The sequence below is a fragment of the Neophocaena asiaeorientalis genome, unplaced genomic scaffold (assembly GCF_003031525.2).
Source record: "Neophocaena asiaeorientalis asiaeorientalis breed wild unplaced genomic scaffold, Neophocaena_asiaeorientalis_V1.1 scaffold86, whole genome shotgun sequence".
Lineage (NCBI taxonomy): Eukaryota > Metazoa > Chordata > Mammalia > Artiodactyla > Phocoenidae > Neophocaena > Neophocaena asiaeorientalis.
In genome coordinates, this window is record NW_020175039.1 from 12658722 (window position 1) to 12678080 (window position 19359).

At 37.0% G+C, this 19359-nt stretch overlaps 1 pseudogene; it reads right to left on the reverse strand.

Annotated features, from left to right (window-relative positions):
* Positions 1-7164: 7164 nt before the first annotated feature.
* On the reverse strand, positions 7165-14967 carry LOC112411832 (synaptotagmin-like protein 3 pseudogene; annotated as a pseudogene).
* Between the last annotated feature and the right edge of the window lie 4392 nt (positions 14968-19359).

Sequence of the window (19359 nt, forward strand, 5' to 3'; positions counted from 1 at the left end):
GGACTGTAGCCCAGGAGACAGCCTCTCTGATCGTTCTGAGAAACTGCTCTAAAGAGGGGAGTGGTGGGGAGAGGCCAGTATATATGTGATTTTGGCCAAGGGGGTATGTGCAATCAAGCATACATCTCAGTTGAAGTGCCAAGGAACGATATCAGTTAATGGTTTTAGCGCTTTTCTAAGTATGGGAAGATGCAAGAATCCAAGTTCATTAAATTTTCTCCTAAAATTATCTAACTATCTGAGGTTCTGTTGTGACAGTTTTCCCAGAGCAGAGTGCCTTATTTCTGATCTCCCACTGAATTCCTCTCAGGGTGTGTTGTAGGTCAACGCCTGCAGTGGCTAGTGACTTAATTCTTGTAGAACTGGGTAGTGAGTGACATTCCTTAGTTGCCTCATGTACGGTTAGGCCATTCAGGATGGCTGTTCTCTGGCTCTCTGTACATCCTCTGCTTGACCAGGCCCTGTTTCACTCACAGGACGATCCAATCCTCTTATATAGAGCTTAATTAGTAACTGCCCATGTGCTTGCCCCCTGCCCCAGCTGCTGGTTTCCTTGGTAACTGATGAGTCACCCTGACATCAATTTCCCCTGTAAATGGTAGCCTCCTTCTCCCCCAGGTAGTGGAGATTGCTGTCATGTTCTGCTGCCCTCTGCCATCCACGGCAGGGTGTCATTCCAGGACCTTCGGTTCATACATATAAAATGCCCTGTCCAATAAACTGTTGATGTCTCTGTCACTGCCTCCGGGATCTTTTTTCAGTCTCAGGACTGGGCAACTACCAGGCTTGCAGGCCTGTGGGGTACAGCCCAACAGAACATACCTCCACTCAAAAACACATACACAAATGTTCATAGCATTAGTCATAATAACCAAAAAAGTAGACACAACCCAAATGTCCATCACTGGTAAATTTATAAATAAAATGTGATCCATATATTCATATAATGGAATATTATTTGGCAATAAGAAAGGAATGAAATGCTGATACATGCTATAACATGAATGAACCTTGAAAACATTATGCTAATGAAAAAAGCTACTCACGAAAGACCACAATTTGTCCATAGACAGAGAAGGTGAGTGGCTGCCTACAGCTGAGGCTGTTGGAAAGAAATGGAAAGGAACTGCTAAATGTTATGGGGTTTCTTTTTGGGGTCATTAAAATTTTCTCATATTGATTGTGGTAATGGTTGCACAACTCTGTGAACTTACTAAATACAATTTACTAAATATAATTGAATTGTACCCTTTAAATGGGTGAATTGTATGGTAGGTAAATTATATTTCAGCTGTTCTTTAAGAACTGGCAATGCAACCAGTCACCTTCCTTAATGAACTAATATTATATTTACACTATTAGAATTTTACCTAAAACTTTGTGCTTCTGCCAGAGAATTTTTAGAGTATTCCTTTAGTTGTGTGGTGGAGAGAGAGAAAATTTTTTAATTAACCTCTTTGCAGATTTTTTTCAGTAATAAAGTATGTGTTGCTAGGTGAACACATGGCCAGGAGTTGATAGGTTCAGCATTGCTCAGTGATGTGAGGTTTGCCTCTAAAGATTCTGAGGCTTAGTAAATAAAATCCATATTGTCCCTTCTGTTCCCAAATCAATGGTTGGCCTAATTCATTCTTAGTAATTCTATTCAGGCATACAACATGTTTCTATGCTGTGCTTTTAGTTTGGGAGAGTCAACTTTTAAAATTAGGCTATTTACCACTCAAAGACATTGGACCCACAATTTTTTCTCACCATACCTTATCTGTGCTTTTTAAAAAGGCAGTTTAGCCATTTATATTTAAGAAAAGAGATTGGAATATATCTTTTGGTACTGAAACATAACTCTTTATTAAAGCAAGTAAATATAAGGGATATTAGGCAATGAAACATAATTCCTTTAGAGAAAGATTTCTTTCCCAAATAAAGACCTAGGATGTATTCCTTAGTAATTACTTTAAAGGGAAAAAAATCTAAAAAGACCTCAGACATTTCTTTTTTTAAACACACATCACACAACTTGTGCTTAAAAACCTCTCCAGAAGTTTACGCTCAACCATCTTCAGCGTTTGAATGTGCGGGGGCCTCTTAACTTCTGTCACAGCCACAGACACAGTGTCCACATTAATTAGGGAAAAAAAATGGTTTACTTTTGTAAACTACTTGCATGCAGAACGTCTATATACTTTCCTGCACATAGAAGAAAAGAGAAACTTCTACACTTTCCTTATACCTTTCACGTGATTATGGTCATTCAGAAAGCCCACTTTCACAGGGAGCAGTACGGTCCTTTCTTGGCTTACTCTTTTTAACTCCTCCCTCCCAGCAGTCATTCGTCATCTGACTCCTAAACTGGTGCCAGATGTCACTTAATTGATATTTATCTGTTTACATTTTGAAAATAACCTAAGGTAGGCCCCATCAAAAAACAAAGTTATAGAAACTCTTCTAAAGCACTGAGGTTCCTGAAATGATCATAATATTGTGAAAACAACTTAAAAAGACTTTTAAATAGAAATAATACTTGTCAAATATGGCAAAATGCTGAACCTCACTGGGCATCAGTAAGAAGCCTGTGTTTAGCCAACCACATCCAATTCTGCAATCAGGCCCTCTCCTAGCTCATGACAGCAGCAATAAATTGATGGCAAGGATGGATCACTAAATTCTGGTAATTAGTGGGATATTATTCCTTCTATCAAATTTGAAGTATAATTGATTAATCCCTTAACTTTGAGATATGTCACATCAATTTATTTTACTTGTCTCGATAGCAATCTTTCTATGTTCTTAACACAGTTATTCCAAAATTATAGATCAAGCAATCAATACAAATTTATAAGTGACAAAAAGATGTGAGTTATTATGCTGGACTTTATGAGAAATATGACATCAGATAAAATTTCTTTTGTCACTCAAGTTACTTAAATATTAGATGGAAAATTAGGAACTGATGGGGAGGGGGAAATTTCTGCCTCTACCTGTCTTGAGTTCTTGTGGCTGGACTAATAATAAAACTGATATAAAATAGATTAACAGGAGAAAAAGAAACAAATTTTAATTCACAGGGAGGTCTCAAAGAAATGAGACCTAAGAAGTGTCCAAAGCAGGCAGCTTTTGTACTTTTTAGATAAAAAAACAATAAACATATGAGAAATTGACAGGACAAAGAAATGTAGGATTTGGATGCTCAATTAGTGCAGAATCTAAACAGAATTTGGGCTTGGGTGGTAAATTAAAGTAATAAGATTTGTTTATATAGTCTTCTGGGCCTGAATTTCCTATCTCTGGCATTAAAGGTGTCCTTCTACCTCCTTTCACATGAGAGATTTATTTCCTGCTTTCAGGGAGATAGAAAGAAGGGTCAGAGTGTCCCTCTTGCGTTGGTCATTTCTTAAGTAACTTTAATTCAAAATAATCAATATGCCACTGTGGCATATTTGTGGGTGGCCTGCCTTGAGCCCCAACAGAACTAAATAAATAAAAGAAATTTTTAAGTAAAAGAGGGATAGTGAGACAGAGAGAGAATAAGACATAATAAGTATGCCAAATGAGTGGTTTGAATCTCTTTAAAGCAATGACCGCCATATTGGTCTTCAGATTATCATACACCAGGTTTATCACTCATAGTGTTCACACTAGCTGCCCAAAGCTTCTTGTACTTGGTGGTAGAAATAAGAATATTTTCACTTCCTTCAAAAATGAAAACTGTGAAACAGCCCAATTTCTAGCAACAAAGGTATTTTTGTTTTGACTTGACATTACAAATTATTGGCCTTCAAATTACTCATGGAAATATTGCTTAAAGCATTTTGATAATCAATTATTACTTTCCACATTAGGGTCTCATTTTTTTTAGTGAATATTCTAGCTATGGTATAGACACATTTTTTTAAAAATTTAGTCGGCTAAACGAACTAATCTACAAATTGCAGAGTTGCCTACACTTCACACCCTGAGGAAGCAAAACAGTGACAATTTGGAAGAGTTTTAAAACATATATATTAGGGAAACCATTGACTGTGTGTTCACGGCTCAGTTATTTTCATTTTCATTGCTCATTTTTAAAAAAGGGAAATTCTCACTCTGGATTATTTAATTAATGATGAATGTGTGACCCTGTGTACATTTCAGTCCACTGTGATCCCTGACTACACAAATAATTCATATCAAGGAAACTGCTTGTATACAGGAAAGAGAAGCACTGACCTGGAGCTCCATTATCAGTTTCATCTTTAGTAGGTGTCATATCATAATTCCTTCTTCCATTTCCTTTTAAATTTGATTAACAAAGAGCAACTATGTTACTGCTGTGCAAGAATGACGCATTCATTAATCACAATACCATTTACAATTACGAGTACATTTGTTTTTTATATTAAAATAATAGCTGCTATAAGAGTAACTAATCTGACAGTGATATTCTATTAAGAACGTTCAACAGTGCATTATTAATCTAAACTACAAAGAGAAATTAGAGTGATTGGAGAGTTACTGTGTTCCAAAATAGAAGGTATCATATGCCAACCATTGTCATGAGATGGTCAGTAGAAAATACATAAGGCGCAAATTCCATGGTGAAGATACCTGTAAGTAAACACAGAGGAGAAATATTTCCTTTTACCCTTATAGCATCTTAACTTCAGTTATAAAAGCTGTTATTCAAAGAGTACATAAAGGCTTAGGGTTATTAAAGCAATTCGTTTAATGATATGTGCACGAAGATAAAGGTAACTACAAATGTCTGGCTTCTAACTCATGCTGATAGTTTGGAATTTTCTCTTTCTCACGAATTCATGTTTCTTGTAGATAACAAGCTGCCCTGGGGAAAAGGGACCTGGAGAGAAAAGGGTAGTAGCTATTATTGGGAGTTTACAAAGTGCTGCACTCCATTAACATTTCTCATTCCCTGGGAGCCTGTTTCTGACAGCTCCCAAAGCTCAGCACTAACGCAAAGCCTTAAGCAGGTGGATGGTGGGCTGTTACACAGGCGCCTCTGCATTCTGGAAATAACACAAGTTTAAAAATCACACAGATATGGGTTCAAAACATAACTCTGCCACCTACTAACTCTGTTGCCTTGGGCAGATGATAACCTCCTGAGTTTCAAGTTTCTCATATGTAAAATAAATAGAGAATTCTCCTCCATCAAGATAAAATGATATTTTGGAGATTAATCTGTTGTTTCATTTACAAATATTTTCTCCCATTCTGAGGGTTGTCTTTTTGTCTTGTTTATGATAGCATCGACATATATACACTACCGAATGTAAAATAGTTAGCTAGTGGGAAGCAGCCGCATAGCGCAGGGAGATCAGCTCGGTGCTTTGTGACCACCTAGAGGGGTGGGATGGGGAGAGTGGGAGGGAGACGCAAGAGGGAGGGGATGTGGGGATATATGTATATGTACAGCTGATTCACATTGGTATTGTACTATACTAGTATTGTGTAGCAATTATAACACTGTATTGTGAAGCAATTATACTCCAATAAAGATCTATTAAAAAAAAGATAAAATGATAAAATGCATACAAATATCTGGTAAATCTAAGTGTTCGATTAATTAAGCTAGTATCTATTTGAAATACTTAAGGTCTATCATGTGGCAGGTACTACGCTGGGAGATAGTGGTGAGTAAGACAGACAGAGTGACTTAGCCTGACCAACTCTCCTCACTTGTCCAGGATTTTCCCGGTTTTAGCAAAGAAAGTCCTGCATCCCAGAAACCCCTCAGCCACAGACAAACAAGGACAAACTGGTCATCCTACCAGAGCATTCAACCTAAAAGACTATATCTAGATGCCATCAAGGATATGACCACAGCATGAAACTGTAGTTTCAAAGAGTTGTCAAAAGGGAAAGCAAAGTTGTCATCGCTCATCCTGAGTTGAAGTGAGCCTGAGAATTACAGGATTCTCAAGGGGCTGGCAGGAGAATAAAGAACTGGATTATGAACAGGGTGTGCTAGAGAAATTAGGAGAGTAAAGAGCTGACAGAGCTAAACAAGAGTCCTTGAAACTCCAACCTGTCCTTGAGGAAACTTTCTATAGTTTGTGACCTACCTATAGACATACAATTCAGAAAGAAGGTATAAAGGAAGCCAGGCATGTGGGTAGGTAACCACATCACTTGAGGAGACAAAACATAGAATATCTTGCAAGAAGGTCTCAGTGGACAAAGCCTGACTGGAGCACAGACTTGAAGCATCATGTGCTCTTGGATAATATCTCCATGGTGCCTCCATCTCGTAGTGATAGAAACATAAGCTCCGGACATCACCCCCAGCCTCGTGCTCCTGAGCCACTGCTCCAGATGTAAGCTCCTTTGTGTTTTTTCTTCCTTTCCTGGACTTTTATCCCAATACTGCTCCAAGCTTTCTGCCTCCAGTACTCCCTACCTTGCCTGCCCTCCCAACCAAACCTTCCTACAGCCTCCGGAACCCACAATTTTTATTGGGAACTCCCATCAGATTCTATCTACTAAGTCTGGAAAGAATTTTTTTCAGCGCTTCTAGCAGCATTAATATTCCTCAAAAGATATTGTGGAAAGTGTTACTCTAGCCTCACCTCCTACCTGCAGTAGCCTTTACCCACTCTATGTGGAGCTTCTGGAAGCCATCACACTCTTCACACCCTCTTATCTTTGCATGTGTTCCTTTCTCTTCCAGAAATGTTCTGCTTTCACTCTTTCTCCTAGCTAATTTATACTGCACCTTCAAGACTAAGTTCAAATACACTGCTTAGGCCCCTCCATCTGGTTTATAGTCCCTTCTCCATACCTCCAGGGCACCCAGTTCATTCCACTTAGTCAGTTTCCCAAGGAAAGAGCTCCTCTTATTTACCTTTGTTACTTCAGGGATTACTACATTATCTGACTTTTATTTTTTTTTAAACTGTTGAACATTTATTGAAATCGGGTCATTTTCCACATCTCTCAAAGCACTGATAACCAACCTGAGATCTAACTAACGTAGCATCGATAATGGTTCCGTCTAAATACTCATAGAGGAATGTGGAAGAACATCTCAGCAGCAGGACGGCTGTAGACGGGGAGAGCTCACACCCCCAGGGCCCTTCGCCACCCTCCACCCCCGTGCCCGCACGCCCAGCCCCGCAGCCGACCATCAGGCCCCGGCACCTGAAAACCCACTGCGCCCGGAGCCTCCGGTCAGTGCAGGGTGAGGTTCATGTCTGTCCACAGGTTGGGGCTGGAGAGCACTTTCTGCCATTGGAGCTTTGATTGTGAGCACGAGTCTGCGCCGCCCGCTGGCTCTTCCTTGGAACCAAGCCTGGAGCCTCCCAGCAGGCGGTCGTTCACACCGAAGGTGGCCTGGTCCCAAACGGTTAATTCTAGGGTGGATTGCCTCGGCTGAGAAGGGGTGACCCCTTTGAAAACGAAGGAGTGCTTCCACTGGGGACAGGCTTGCTGCTTCAGGACGGGGCACTTCAGTCTCAACCTCTGCTGTTCTGGCAGAGTGAGACAGCCCTTAACAAATGAGTTTAAGGTACCATCTGAGGGCACAGGTAAATTCTTGGCTCCCAGCACTACCAAACAGAGCTGACCGTTATGTGATGGCTGATCTCCTGTCCCTTCTGGAGCCTCCTGGAGCTTTCTGGGCCCTGCAGGGAGGACCAGTTTGGCCCGGGCTACAAGTTCTCCGTTATTCGTGGGAACACTGTCTTCGTCTTTTTCTGCCTTGGCCTGGAGCGGATACCAATGGGCAGACTGGGTCGTGCGGTCCTCAAAGTCCCACGTGGCCAGAGGGATGATCACTTCTCCAAGAAACACCCTCCGGGCGAGCGTGCCCAGGTGCCACACAGACACCCGCAGCTGCTGGGTCGCCAGCTGGGTAAGCTCCACCTGGTACTTCAAGGTCTCCTGAAAGGTCGGCTCCACCGTGTTCTTTTAGAGTCCAGTCTTGCGTTTTCCCTGGGAGGATCTGTCAGGCAGCAGATAGGTCTTTACATACGGATTGCACTTTTTCTTCTTTTCCTCCCCATAGGCAAGGTTCTTACAGGCCTTGATGCGTATGCTAGGTTTTTGCTAATTGTTGAATAAATAAGATGTTGAAGACAATGGAGAATAAATCATTGAACCAAAATTTAATGGGGGAATTTGGACGAGCAGTATACCAACTGCCTCTCTGCAAATTTAGTAAGAAGAAACAAAGTTGTCTTTCTGGAGCTCTCTTAGAACAGGAAAATGAACTGCATGACTTCTGGGGTCTTCCTCTTGCCTTTGGAGTCTGTAAAGTTCTGGGAGAATAATACATATCTCTATGAGTTTGATCTAGCCCTTTCAAATGGATTTATTATTCTTTATTTAAATTATGTATGACTTACACTTCCAGCTGAATATCAATAGGAGAAACCAGTCTGATCTTAGATTTCTTAACGTCTCCAAGTTAGAATCTCATTCAAATTCAACGAGATTAAAAGACCTTAGATAAAAATTATTAGGGATTTCTCACCACTCTTTTAGCTGTCACGTGTATGATCTTTTTCAAATCTATTTTGACTTTCTAAATTCTCTTGTAGACATTTTAAATTATCCTTTCTTGACTTGTTTAGTGAAAACATTTGAATGTTCAGAGGAAATCTGTTGCATTTATAACCATCTTTTTTTCCCTTTTAGATTTTTTTCTCTTGCTCTTTTATAACTTCTTTTTTTCACTAATCTACTCTGCCAGGGATTTTGACACCTGAAATATGTGATTAGTGCCATTTTATGTCTCAATGTATGTATTCAAATCACTCACAGTGGTTCTAGTTGAAGTTTTTTTTTGTTTTTTTTTTAACATCTTTATTGGGGTATAATTACTTTACAATCTAGTTGAAGTTTTGATCTCAAAATATTTTAGTCTTAAATGAAAGCTACCCACATGTGCTTTTTACAAAAGCAATTCTTGCACAAAAAGGTTTATAGCATCTCTCTTTCTGAGTAATTCTGAATAGGTGACCTAAAGCATCTAAAAATGACAGGTTTCATTTCACTTTCTGTATTTTGGGCTTAGATATACACAGTAAAAATTTTCATGCACACCAGTACTTAAGATTCAATAAAGGAGTTAACTTTCTTCCCCCTGGAAATCATTGTCTGCTATCTTTTCTTCCACCACTTCTTCCTGCTCACTTTTCAACACACTCAAATGTGGCTTACAATCCATCACCTCATGAGAACATTATTTTAAACTCTTTTTAACACTTGTGACATTCCTCAGCATTGTATGAGAAGTAAGGGAAAATTAAGCAGTTCAAATTCTGATATAGATTAAAAAAATAGAATTTGGGAAAATTTGAACTGTCTCTAATTTTAAAAAATATATCCATATAATAATGTCTTCAACTCTATAAATGTAGTTTGTTACTCTTTTAAAGGAGAAATGTTACCAGAATACTAGCAAAGCCAGAAATTTCTAAGTCAAATGTATTACAGAAACAGTATATTTTAAAACGTATTGCTCTAGAAATAATTTAGTTTTAGATTTATACATATAAATTTAATATTTGAAGAGTTAACACATCTTCAAAGTTTTGATGTGAATGTTAAGAAAATAGTCTCTTAAAAGTAAACTCTCAGAACATCATGAATTCCTTGAAGAACAGTCTATGCTTCATGTTTCTTTATCTATCGTGACTAGCATGCAGCTAGACACAATGTTAGTATGTAAAAAGCACTCCAAATTGAACTTGAAGTAGAGAATTGAGGCAAATGACTGAAAAATCAATGAAAGGCAGATTTTGATTTCTTACTTCAGAATCCACCTGTTGGCCTTACCAATCACTGTTCCAAGGGGAGCTTTTATTTAAGAGAATAGAAATACCTTACATGGCGAATCTACCACATGATTTTCCTCAGTTAAGCAACAAAGGGAGTTTGTTCTACAGAGGTCAAACTAGCTTCTTTTTGGTCTAGTATTAAAGTATGTTAGAGAGAGAGAGACAACACAGAAACTCTTTCAGCCAGGCTTGAGATGCCAGGGTCATTTCCTTTAATATTTCTTTTTTGGATGGTTCCAAATTGCTGGAGAAAAATAACACAGTGGGGCACATTTATGGTTTCCCAACCCAGCAAGGCCCTTAGGACTGCCTGACTAGCTTTCCTACTCTCCACAATAATCATTTCAAGTCTTCTGCTTTCTCCTTAAATTTTGATCCTTCCCTATCCTCTGGAATTTCAATGGATGACACTCTCTCTGATTTTGCTAATAAATTAGGAACATGATAAGGAAGTTTTCACAACTCTCATCACCAAATACACAGACCTACTCACATAGACACCTGGATTCACCTATTTTTCTACTTTGAAAATGGAGGAAATATCCCTCCTCCAAAAAAGGGCCTTACCTGCCACCTTCTTATAACTCCACGGCTGAGGTTATCTTCCCTGGCCTCTCTGCTATCTCTCTCTTAGACCCTACCCTTTACTATTTAAACATGCTTTAATCATTCTCTTAAAAATTAAGAAAAATAAAGTGTCCCTGGACCCTACATTCTCCTAACCTATTCTTCTGTCTCTTTTCTCCCCTAACTCTTGTAAAGAGCTCTCTGCCTTTAGTATCTCTACTCTCTATTGACTCTTCACCCATTTCGGTATGGCTTCTATTATACCACCAATGAAAACACATTTTAATAATGCAAATAATCTTTGTGACTCAAAGAAAGTTTTAATTCTTCATTTTACAGGACTTCCTAAGAGCATTTCACATAATTGGCCTCTCTCTCCTTTTTAAAATACTTTCTTCCTTGAGTTCTGTGACGACAGATCCTCCAGGGTTTCCTTCTACTTTGCTGTGATTGGCCATCTCATTTCCCTTTGATAGTTCATTCTCCTCTACCCAGCCTGCTGAGATACTGACTGATGTACATTATTTAGAACAATAGGAACAAAACAAATGGACTGGGAACTGGACTTTCCCAAGATTAGATTTGGTACTACAGAATGAGATGACACAGGCATGCCATCTTTACAGAAAATATTCTGCAGGTGAGTCTAAGGAGAGTCTTAATTCTAGTCATTTTGGGCAACTGAAAAGACAATAGATTATATGGGAACAGGAGGGCAAATAAAGCCTAAACAACTCATATACAAATTAATCTCTGCCACTTATACTATTGCCCACACATATTCCCACATAGGCTTAGTGCAAATAGCTGACTCAAATGTGATAAAAAGTGAATTATAATAATGTTAAAAGGATACAGCACAGACAAAATCATTTAAAAATACTTTTTAAGAAGAAAGGAACAGAAAAAGCAAAAGGCAGACCAAAAACAATAACTAGAAAAAATATTGCCACCAAACAGATAAAAATGTAGGCCAAGCATATTGCCATAAATTCAATATAACCAAGTAAAGTAATCAAAGAGCTCAAAGAAGAATTACAAAAACTCAGAAAAAAACATAGTGAAACAACAAAGTGAGATGAAACATAATCTTTCAGAGCTCAGGAAAGAAGTAAAAAGAATCACAAAAAATCAAATCCATCCGAGAAGTAATGAAAAGAAAACAAGCCGTCTAAAACACAGTAGGAGTTATAGAGAAGAGGTTTGGGGAGAAGAATTTTAGAACTGGAAATGACGGAAATGATAACTGGGAAAAGAAGGAGATAGAAGTATGTAAGACTGATTCCCTCAAATTTCATATACAGAATATAAAATATATTACTGAAACAAAATTATATAAGTAGTATAAGTTTATTTAAAGGAGATAAACAATAGATAACCTAAGAAAAATGATGTAATCCATGGAAATCATTTCATAGACAGAAGGGGCTAAAAAGATAGAAATATATACTAACTTCTTACTGTTCATTCTGGGAAGTAAAATGATATAGGTCATTAGATCATGAACTCAGAAAAGAGATAAATGTAGATAAAATAAAATATTTTGGGTTTGAACTCAGCTGCTCCCATGGACACAACAAATATACAGCTACATATGGAATGATTTTCCTCTGAAAAGGACCTGAAAAGTAGACGAACAGTGTGTCTACAACAAAGGATAAGAGGCACATGGAAACAGGTAGGAGAAACAGAGATACAGTCTCACCCTGGATGATACCCCAGGAGCAGTGACCTACAATCAAGAGATACACCAAAAATATAAAGCTTTCCCTCAAGGAGTGAAGGAATTGATCCCCACATCAGGCACCTTGACCCTTGAATCCAGCACCAGAAGACAAGCACCCAAAATATCCAGTTTTGAAAATCAATGTGGATTAAGTCCAGGAGAACCATAGCATTGTAGGGAATGGAGACTCCTCTCTTAAAGGGCCCATGAACTGTTCCATTTGCACTGATATCCAGCACAAAAGCAACAGTTTGAAAATGCCTAGAACATAAGAAAAGGAAGTCTACTTACAGATTTAAAGCTGCAGCTGGAGAAGCAGGAAACTGCTGGGACTTTCGCCAGGGATGGAAGCACTGGTGGGTGCCATTTTTGTAATCTCATCCTAACTAGCTCATGACAGAACTGGTAAGTGCCATTTTTGGTGCCCTCTCTCTAACCTGCTAGCACCAGTGCATGTGATCTGCCCACCCCATGTCACAACCCAGCTGGGTGAGTGCCCCAAACCCGTATTCACCCCATGTAGCAGCCACACCACAACTAGGCCAGGCAAGCACTCTGTGCCTCACCCACCCTACACAGAAGCTGCAGCCCTGCTATAGCTGACAGGTACACACAGCCCATACAAGGGACACCTCTTTAGTGCCTGACTCTGGTGGCCAAGAGAGACTTCACTTCCAGGCCCCACAGTTAATATCCTACATAAGGACACTCCTTCAAGACTGAGAGAGGTAGCCTGTTTCACCTAATACATATAAATAGAGAGTTAGGAAAAATGAGGAGACAGACAAATCCCAAACTGAACTAAAGAACAAGACAACCCCCCAGAAAAAGATCTTAATGAAATGGAAATAAGCAACCTACTTGATAAAGAGTTCAAAGTAATGGTCATAAAGTTGCTCACCGAACTCAGGTGAAGAATGGATGAACACAGTGAGCTTCAACATAGAGATAGAAAATATAATAAAATATAGAAGAGAAGTTATAACTGAAGTGAAAAATACACTTTAGGAATTCAACAGCAGACTGGATGAAGTAAAAGAACAAATCAGCAAGCTAGAAGACAGAGCAATGAAAATCACCCAGACAGAGCCACAAAATGTAAAAAGAATTTTTAAAAGTGAAGATACTGTACGGGAACTCTGGGATGATATCAAGCAGAATAACATTCATATTATTAGCTTCCCAGAAGGACAAGAGAGAGAGAAAGGGACAGAAAAATTATTTGAGGAAATAATGGCTGAAAACTTCCCTAATCTGGAGACGGAAACAGACATCCAGGCTCAGAAAGCCCAGAGAGTTCCAAAAGATGAACCTAAAGAGAAACACAACAAGACACATTATAATTAAAATGGTAAAAGTTAGGGGTAAAGAGAGAATTATAAAAGCAGCAAAAAAAAAAAAAAAACAACTATTATGTACGAGGGAAACCCCATAAGACAATCACCAGATTTTTCAGCAGAAACTTTACAGATCAGAAAGTGTAACATGATATATCCAAGGTGCTGAAAGGAAAAAATTTCCAACGAAGAATTCTCTACCCAGCAATGTTGTCATTCAGAATTGAAAGAGATTATGAGGTTTCCAGATAAGCAAAAGCTAAAAGAGTTCATCACCAATAAACCATCCTTACAAGAAAAGTTTAAAGGATTTCTCTAAGCTAAAAAGAAAAGACACTAATTAATAATAAGAAAACATAAGAAAGAAAAAGCCTCACTGGAAAGGCAAATATATAGTAAAGGTAGTAGATCAATCACTTATAAAGCAAGTATAAAGGTTAAAAGACAAAGCTAGTAAAGTAATCATTTTAAATATAAATGATCTAAATATACCAATGAAATGACAGAGATTTTCAGAATGGCTATAAAAACAAATCTGAAATATATGATGTCTGCAAGAAACCCACTTTAAATATAAAGACTTAGGTTAAAAATAAAGATAGCTCATGATAATACTAACTTTTTAAGAAGCTGAAGCAGTATATTAGTTTCAAACAAAACAGATTTAAGAACAAGGAAAACTATCAGGGATGAAGCAGAGGAAACACAACTGATTTAAAATTCTATATCCAAAGAAAATCGTGCATGTGAATGTTTATAGCACCAAATGTTTATAATCACTAAAGACTCGAAGCAACTAAGATGTCTTTCAATAGGCCAATGAATAAACAAGCTGTGGTATGCCCATAAAATGGATATTCAGCAATAAATGAAATAAAGTATCTGTATTAGGTTGCTTGGATCACATAAAAAAATACCACAGACTAGGTGGCTTAAACAACAGAAGTTTATTTTCTCCCAGTTCTGGAGGCTAGAAGACCAAGATCAAGGTGTCAGCAGATCTGGTTTCTCCTAAGGCCTCTCTCCCTGGCTTGCAGATGGCCACTTTCTTGCTATGTCCTCACATCCCTGGTACCACTCTGTTTCTCCAAATTTCCTCTTCTTATAAGAATATCAGTCAGATTGGATTAGAACCTACGCCAAATGCCTTATTTTAAGTTAACCACCTCTTTAAAGGCCCTATCTCCAATTAGAGTCACATTCTGAGGTACTAGAGGTTAAGACTTCAACATATAGATTTTCAGGAGACACAACTTAACCCAAAACAGTGTGAAACCATGTAAAGACCTGAACCCATATTTATGTAAATAAGTGATTAACTGCATTCATAAATTCTGGAGAAGAGACAACTCATTGCAGAAGAATATCAAATAGTTTATATAAATATTCTGCTCTCAAAGCAATGGGGTATAACTCCCCACTCCTTAAATATGGGCTGCACATAGTGACTTTCTTCCAAAAAGTACAGCATAGAATAGGGGAAATGAAGAGTAATTTTACAATGGAGAAGACTGACAAGCATTACCTCAGTCGGGGAACCAATATTAACATCAACAGTCATACCTAATACTGATAGTACGTACCCATCATATGATGTAATGAAAATGACACTTCACCTCTGTAGTATCTTTTCCCCAAAATACATAACTTCACTCTAATCGTGAGGAAAATTTCAGATAAATCCCAACTGAAGAACTTTCAGTATTTGACAAGTGCTCCTCAAAACTGTCAAGTTCATCAAAAACAAGGGAAGTCTGGGAAAATCTCACAGCCAAGAAAAACCTAAGGAGACAAAGTAAATGTAATGTGGTATCCTGGATGGGACTGTAAAAAATAAACAGAAGCCTCAATTAAACAGAGTTGAGAGACCAGAAGGGGGAGCGCTCAAGCTCTGTGACAGCAGAGTCCAACAACATGAAAAGCCATGGATTCTTTACTTACTATAGCCCTGTAAATTTCCTTTTCTTCTTCATAAAAGAGTTCTTCCTTTGTTGTGCTTGGACTTGTGTGTGGCTTGCCGTGGTTGCAGACCCTGTATTACAATCCTCTGCTGATTCTAAATAAACCCTTCGTTGCAGGAGGAATAGCTGGCAGTTTATCTTCAGTTTATCAACAGGATCCTGGAACAGGAAAAGAATATTAGGTAAAAACTAAGGAACTGCATAAAGTATGGACTTTAGTTGATAATAATATGTCACTATTGGTTCATTAATGAAATATACCATACTAATATAAGACGATAATAATAGGGGAAACTGAGTATAAGTTATATGTCAAATTCCTGTACAACCTTTGCTATTTTTCTGTAACTCTAAAAGTGTTCTGAAAGAAAAGGCTGACTTACCAAAAAAACCAAAAAATAAAAAAACCCAAAACAACAACAACAACAAAAACAGGAGTGGACACATAAAAACCAAACCTAACTGTTGGCTACATAAAATAAATGCATGTGCATTTAAATAAATGTGACTTTGAAGACTGAAAACAAAATTACGAACAAAGACTTACCTGGCACATGCAAATTTAAAATCAGTAAATAAATAAAAATAAGAAAATCAAAATTTGGCCATAATCATAATAGCTAACCAAGCTGAATACAAATACAAAAGTAATAAAATAAGGTAGGGCATTTTTAATGATAATATGTCATATCAATACAATATGCCATATACAAAATATGATATACAATATGCAATAAAGATCATCCCACCCTGAATATTTTTGTACTAAATAGAGCATTAAAATTCAAAGCATAAAATCTATAAGGACAATAAGTGAAATACACAAAAATAAATTTGCCTATCTCTAGCCATGATATATCAAGTGAAAAATATAAAAAAAATCAGGTACTATACATACCTTGTTTGTATATACTCTTGGAAATTCAATTATATTCACCATATGTAAAGACACAAAAACCAGTCCATTAAATTTAAAAAGTACAAATATAGCAAACAATGTGATTTTTTTCAAGATGCAATAAGTCTAGGAATTAATAACAAAACTCAAAAACAGTTAAAATCCAAATACTTGGAAATGTAGGGCTTTTTTATTACAGAATTATTTGATTTAAAAATCAGGACTCAAATTGCAGATTTGTTAGGAAATAACTAAAGTTAAAACAATTGCAATAAGAACCTATGGGATTCAGATAAAATGGTGGCTTAGAGTAGTATTCTTAGCATTGGAGACATATTAATTATAGAGAAAGAATAAAAATAAATTAATAGATCAATCAGCAAATGATGTTACAAACAAAATATAACAAAATAACCTAAGAAAATTGGAGGAAGTAATTAGTCAAGGGAATAGCAGAAATCAATGACAGGAAAAAAGGAACATTTAAAACTATGAATAAATCTGGGTAGGTTAATTGTGAATGACAGGAAGAAAAAAGGATACAACACATTAACTATTAGTTAATCTAATGAAGAAACAAAGGATGGGGGAAAGCACAAATACACAAAAGAATAGTAATGGGGATCCAACCACATATAAATTTTAAAACATGGAGGTATATTGCTTAACTCTAAACAAATTTACTCTAAGCCTAAATTAAATGAATAACTTTTCTAGAAAAATATAAAGTTCCAAGAATAACCCAAAAAGAGATAGAAAACCTAAATAGAACAATTATTTTAGATTAAATGATGTTCAAAAGTCAACCCCTCCTCCACAAAAAGGTGCCAGTGCTGGACAACTTCACATTGGATTGATATCATGCCTTTAATTTTTAAGTTCTTAGTATATCAGAGACATTAAACCAGACTAAGATAAAACAGAAACGAACACCACAGTCTAATTTTGTTTATTAATATGGATATAAAAAGTCTAAATACAATAAGAGGTAACTGATTTTTTCTTAACATGATTATGCTTAATGGAAAAAGCCTAGAAGCATCTCCTTAAGATCAGAAACACAAATACATCAGCTATCACGATTATTATTTATAATTCTTTTGGAGAAATAACTAGAAGAAAGAGGAGTGAAAAAAAGTGAAAAGTGAACAGAAAGAGGAAAAATAATTATTTGCAGATGAAAACTTAGAAAACTCAAGCAACTGAAAATAACTATAAATAATGAAAAACTTCAGTTAAGATGGCTGGATACAAAATCAATCTGTGAAAATAATGGCCTCAATATATACAAATAAAAGTCCATTAGAGGATGTAATGGAAGAGAACATGTTCTTTATGGAGGTGATCATGAAAAAAAAATAACATAACTAGGAACAAGCTTAAGAAAAGTAAAAGATCCTTATGTAGAAAACCTTAAAGTGTTACTTCAAGGTTTAGAAAAGACCCAAAGAAGCCTAGGATAAATGGAAAAGCAATCCCTATTCTTGGATGTCAAAGCTTAATGAATTAATTTATAAATTTAAGATGACCTCATTAAATTAAAAAAGACAAGCAGTACACTGGAGAAAGGACAGTTTTTACAAAGAGCAAGACTGAGAAAGCAATAAACCCTACCTCCTACTTCATACTCTATGCAAAAATAAATTTTAGATGGATTGTAAATGTAAATGTGAAAGAGATAAATATAAAGTGCCTAAATTTAAGGCAAACCCATCATGACATTTAGTTAGAAAAAAAAAATCTGAAATGGTATACAAAATGTCTGATCAAAAATAATAAAGGTGTTAAAAAAAAGTAAAACATTGTTAAATTTAATAGTTTGAACTTAAGATTTATCAAAATATTTCATTAAATTCTGAAAAAAGCAAACCACAGAATGGGAGAAATTTGTAATACAACACAAATACATACATTCAACTATAGTCACCAAAAGTCTCAAATGTAGAATATATAAAGTGCTCCTGTAAATCAGTCAGACAAAGGAAGATGACCCAATAGAGAATAGATAAAAGATTTGAACAAGCAATTATAATAAATGGTGTCCTAATGACCAAACATGAAGAGCTGTTCAGCTTCACTTGTCATCACTGAGACGCAAATTTAAACCATATTACAACATCACCACACATCTACCAGGAGAGCTAAAATACAAAATAAATAAATAAATTTAAAAACATACAAGTATTGATGAGGGTGTGGAGCGAATAAAACATTTACTCTTGGCGGGAGTGTAACAGTCTCAACAGCCTTGAAAAATTGCTTGACAGTATCTACAGGGGCTGACAATGTATGCACACTCTCTGACTCAGCAGTTCTCCTTTCAGATAAAAGCCCAACATAACTCATATCCACCAAAAGATATGGACAAGGATGTTCACAGCAGTATAATTCAGAATAGCCAATAAAACAACTATTTCAATAACAATCCAAACACCCATTAATAGTAAAATGGATAAAAAAGAAATAGTATATTCACACCACAGACTATGATTTAACAATGAGAATGAACAACCTACAGCTACACAAAACAATGTGGATGAGTATTATTACCATATTTTTAGCCAAAGAAACCAGACACAAAAGAATATATGTATACAATTCTGTTTCTGTAAAGTCAAAAACAGGCATAATGAATCTATGGTGTTAGTAGCAGGGTAATGTTTACCCTTGTGAGGAGGTAGACCGGAAGTGACATCTGGGGAGCTGGTTGTATTTTGTCTCTTGGTTTGGGTGACGATTACATACGTATGCTCACTTTGTGAAAATTTGTTAATCTGTATATGTATGATATGCGCACTTCTCTGTATATATGTTGTACTTCAAAAACAAGGTTACTAAAGCAAACTTTTAGAACAAGATATGGTAAACTTTATATAGAAAAACTAACATCAAGAATTAGCTGGGGGCTTCCCTGGTGTCACAGTCGTTGAGAGTCTGCCTGCCAATGCAGGGGACACGGGTTCGTGCCCCGGTCCGGGAGGATCCCACGTGCCGCGGAGCGGCTGGGCCCGTGAGCCATGGCCGCTGAGCCTGCGCCTCTGGAGCCTGTGCCCCACAAAGGGAGAGGCCATAACAGTGAGAGGCCCGCGTACCA